The sequence below is a fragment of the Gadus macrocephalus genome, chromosome 2, assembly GCF_031168955.1.
Source record: "Gadus macrocephalus chromosome 2, ASM3116895v1".
NCBI classification, from domain to species: domain Eukaryota; kingdom Metazoa; phylum Chordata; class Actinopteri; order Gadiformes; family Gadidae; genus Gadus; species Gadus macrocephalus.
The window spans coordinates 196,870-201,677 of record NC_082383.1 but is presented as its reverse complement, the minus strand read 5'-3'; the positions used below and the strand labels follow the sequence as shown (position 1 = coordinate 201,677).

Genomic DNA, 4,808 nt, shown 5'->3' with positions numbered 1-4,808 from the left:
CTCGGTGAACTCATATCCGTGCTTATAGTGAGCCGCGCGCCGCACCGTGTAGCTCAGAGGTGATGGGAGCGACGGGCTCGTGGAGTAGTGGACAGTAAACACCTGCTGCCGCGACAGAGCGACCGCCTTTCAAATTAAACTTCCGCTTCAGGTAAGACTTTTAAAACTCCTCGCTTATTTAATAAGCCACACACTTTTATCGCCTATGTTAAATCAGAATCTCAACCATTCACCGTCTTTGGCTATCTTAGTTTCGCATGTACGTTTTTTTGTCCTTCGGTTTATGATCTCCTGACTTTATGAGCTGAATGTAATCTTTAATATTGAGTGCAGGATGCCCGCCTTATGTTCTCCGTGTGGTATACTGCCCCGAGGGGCCCTGCGGGGCCCGGGGCCACACTATCAGATTCCTATAGGCAGCAGCTATTTGCCCGGACAATAGAGTCTTTATGACGGCTGTACACCTGAACCAATCATACGTCGCAATCGGCCTCCCCGCTTCCTGTGGGCCCAGTACCTGAAGGGCAGTTGGCCTGATGGTCCAGCATGGTGGACTGGAACCCTCTGGAAAATAATCCCGAATTAATTGGACCTCTGAGTGATCTGGATGGAAGACCTTAATGTAGAATGAATAATGAACAAGGATGGCATTTGAATAACAAATGGACAGAGAAGAATAGATTAGTAAAGAATATAAATATAATAGATTACAACTGAACTAAAAACTAATAGAATATAACATAATTGAACAGAATACAATGGAACAGAATAGAACAGAATAGAATCGAACGGAATAGAGTAGAACAGTTCTTGCATGTCCTGCATGATTTTGAAAGCTGATGTTCCCACTGAACAATAAATGAAACCTTTCCGTTCTCTGTTGGTTCTCACGAACCCCCTAGTCCACCACCCAGTTGTCCCTGGGTAGTGACAGTAACACAGGCCGGTATGGACCAGGGACCATGGACTAGTGACAGTAACACAGGCCTGGTCTCTTATGGACCAGGTAGTGGACCTAGTGACAGTAACACAGGGCCTGGTCTCTTATGGACCCAGGTAGTGGACTAGTGACAGTAACACAGGCCGGTATGGACCAGGGACCATGGACTAGTGACAGTAAACACAGGGCCTGGGTCTCTTATGGACCAGGTAGTGGGACTAGTGACAGTAACACAGGCCGGTATGGACCAGGGACCATGGACTAGTGACAGTAACACAGGCCTGGTCTCTTATGGACCAGGTAGTGGACTAGTGACAGTAACACAGGCCGGTATGGACCAGGGACCATGGACTAGTGACAGTAACACAGGCCTGGTCTCTTATGGACCAGGTAGTGGACTAGTGACAGTAACACAGGGCCGGTATGGACCAGGGACCATGGACTAGTGACAGTAACACAGATCTGCTCTCTTATGGACCAGGTGAACTAGTGAAGACTGGTCTGCTGGCGGGGCCCTGCTCATACGAGCAGCTGAACCCTAAGAAGCTTCATGAAGGCACCGGCCACAAACAGGGCGAAATAAAGGAACCAAACACGGAGCATCTCCACGCTGGTCGTCTGCCCTGTAGACTAGTACCGGAGGAGGGGGGGGGGTCGTCTGTAGACCTAGTACCGTGAGGAGGGGGGGGGGTCGTCTGTAGACTAGTACCGGGAGGAGGGGGGGGGGTCGTCTGTAGACTAGTACCGTGAGGAGGGGGGGGGTCGTCTGTAGACTAGTACCGTGAGGAGGAGGGGGGGGGGGGTCGTCTGTAGACTAGTACCGTGAGGAGGGGGGGGGGGGTCGTCTGTAGACTAGTACCGTGAGGAGGGGGGGGGGTCGTCTGTAGACTAGTACCGTGAGGAGGAGGGGGGGGGGGGGTCGTCTGTAGACTAGTACCGTGAGGAGGGGGGGGGGGTCGTCTGTAGACTAGTACCGGGAGGAGGGGGGGGGGTCGTCTGTAGACTAGTACCGTGAGGAGGGGGGGGGGTCGTCCTGTAGACTAGTACCGTGAGGAGGGGGGGGGGTCGTCTGTAGACTAGTACCGTGAGGAGGAGGGGGGGGGGGGGGTCGTCTGTAGACTAGTACCGGGAGGAGGGGGGGGGTCGTCTGTAGACTAGTACCGTGAGGAGGGGGGGGGTCGTCTGTAGACTAGTACCGTGAGGAGGAGGGGGGGGGGGGGTCGTCTGTAGACTAGTACCGTGAGGAGGGGGGGGGGGTCGTCTGTAGACTAGTACCGTGAGGAGGGGGGGGGGGTCGTCTGTAGACTAGTACCGTGAGGAGGAGGGGGGGGGGGGGGGGTCGTCTGTAGACTAGTACCGTGAGGAGGGGGGGGGGGTCGTCTGTAGACTAGTACCGGGAGGAGGGGGGGGGGGTCGTCTGTAGACTAGTACCGTGAGGAGGGGGGGGGGTCGTCTGTAGACTAGTACCGTGAGGAGGGGGGGGGGGTCGTCTGTAGACTAGTACCGTGAGGAGGAGGGGGGGGGGGGGTCGTCTGTAGACTAGTACCGTGAGGAGGGGGGGGGGGTCGTCTGTAGACTAGTACCGTGAGGAGGAGGGGGGGGGGGTCGTCTGTAGACTAGTACCGGTGAGGAGGGGGGGGGGTCGTCTGTAGACTAGTACCGGGAGGAGGGGGGGGGGTCGTCTGTAGACTAGTACCGTGAGGAGGGGGGGGGGTCGTCTGTAGACTAGTACCGTGAGGAGGGGGGGGGGTCGTCTGTAGACTAGTACCGTGAGGAGGGGGGGGGGGGGTCGTCTGTAGACTAGTACCGTGAGGAGGGGGGGGGGGGGGTCGTCTGTAGACTAGTACCGTGAGGAGGGGGGGGGTCGTCTGTAGACTAGTACCGTGAGGAGGGGGAGGGGGTCGTCTGTAGACTAGTACCGTGAGGAGGGGGGGGGGGGGTCGTCTGTAGACTAGTACCGTGAGGAGGGGGGGGGGTCGTCTGTAGACTAGTACCGTGAGGAGGGGGGGGGGTCGTCTGTAGACTAGTACCGTGAGGAGGGGGGGGGGTCGTCTGTAGACTAGTACCGTGAGGAGGGGGGGGGGTCGTCTGTAGACTAGTACCGTGAGGAGGAGGGGGGGGGGGTCGTCTGTAGACTAGTACCGTGAGGAGGGGGGGGGGGTCGTCTGTAGACTAGTACCGTGAGGAGGAGGGGGGGGGGGGGGGTCGTCTGTAGACTAGTACCGTGAGGAGGGGGGGGGGGTCGTCTGTAGACTAGTACCGTGAGGAGGGGGGGGGGTCGTCTGTAGACTAGTACCGTGAGGAGGGGGGGGGGGGGGGTCGTCTGTAGACTAGTACCGTGAGGAGGGGGGGGGGTCGTCTGTAGACTAGTGCCCTGACTAGAGGAGGGGGGGGGTCGTCTGTAGACTAGTACCGTGAGGAGGGGGGGGGGGGGTCGTCTGTAGACTAGTACCGTGAGGAGGAGGGGGGGGGTCGTCTGTAGACTAGTGCCCTGACTAGAGGAGGGGGGGGGGGGGTCGTCTGTAGACTAGTGCCCTGACTAGAGGAGGGGGGGGGTCGTCTGTAGACTAGTGCCCTGACTAGAGGAGGGGGGGGGGTCGTCTGTAGACTAGTACCGTGAGGAGGGGGGGGTCGTCTGTAGACTAGTGCCCTGACTAGAGGAGGGGGGGGGGTCGTCTGTAGACTAGTGCCCTGACTAGAGGAGGGGGGGGGTCGTCTGTAGACTAGTACCGTGAGGAGGGGGGGGGTCGTCTGTAGACTAGTGCCCTGACTAGAGGAGGGGGGGGGTCGTCTGTAGACTAGTGCCCTGACTAGAGGAGGGGGGGGGTCGTCTGTAGACTAGTACCGTGAGGAGGGGGGGGGTCGTCTGTAGACTAGTGCCCTGACTAGAGGAGGGGGGGGGGTCGTCTGTAGACTAGTGCCCTGACTAGAGGAGGGGGGGGGTCGTCTGTAGACTAGTGCCCTGACTAGAGGAGGGGGGGGGGGGTCGTCTGTAGACTAGTACCGTGAGGAGGGGGGGGGTCGTCCAACGTCCTTACAGTCCGGCCCACAGAGAGGAAACCAGTGAGAAAAGCACAAATCGACCAAACTTAGCAGATCTATGATATGATAGTATGATATGATAGTGGTTCTATCTTAGCAGATCTATGATATGATGGTGATATGATGGTGATATGATAGTGATATGATAGTGATATGATAGTATGATATGATAGTGATATGATAGTGATATGATGGTGATATGATGGTGATATGAAAGTGATATGATAGTATGATATGATAGTGATATGATAGTATGATATGAGAGTGATATGATAGTATGATATGATAGTGATATGATAGTGATATGATAGTATGATATGAGAGTGATATGATAGTATGATATGATAGTGATATGATAGTATGATATGATAGTATGATATGATAGTGATATGATAGTGATATGATAGTGATATGATAGTATGATATGATTGTATGATATGATAGTGATATGATAGTGATATGATAGTGATATGATAGTGATATGATAGTATGATATGATAGTGGTTCTCCCAGCAGACAGCAGGGCTCTGGGCGGAGGAGATCTGCTGTCTCGCGCTCTGTGGTCGTGATCGAAAGCAAAACAGTTTACTACTAACAAAGTGATAAACATGCACACACACACACGCACACTTTAATGCACACAAACACACACAAACACGCATGCTCAGCCACCCCCCCCCCCCCCCCCACACACACACACACACACACAGAAATGCACACATCAATACACACAAACACACACACACACACACACACACACACACACACACACACACACACACACACACACACACACACACACACACACACACACACACACACACAA

At 55.0% G+C, this 4,808-nt stretch overlaps 1 protein-coding gene across 1 annotated transcript in view; it reads left to right on the top strand.

The window, feature by feature from the left end:
- Positions 1–10: 10 nt before the first annotated feature.
- The window catches only part of LOC132474198 (caspase recruitment domain-containing protein 11-like), a 30,237-nt gene continuing 25,439 nt past the window's right edge, over positions 11–4,808 (top strand). The window contains exon 1 of the mRNA XM_060074751.1: positions 11–151. The gene's annotated coding sequence lies outside the window, so the exon portion shown is untranslated. The remainder of the gene's footprint in view (positions 152–4,808) is intronic.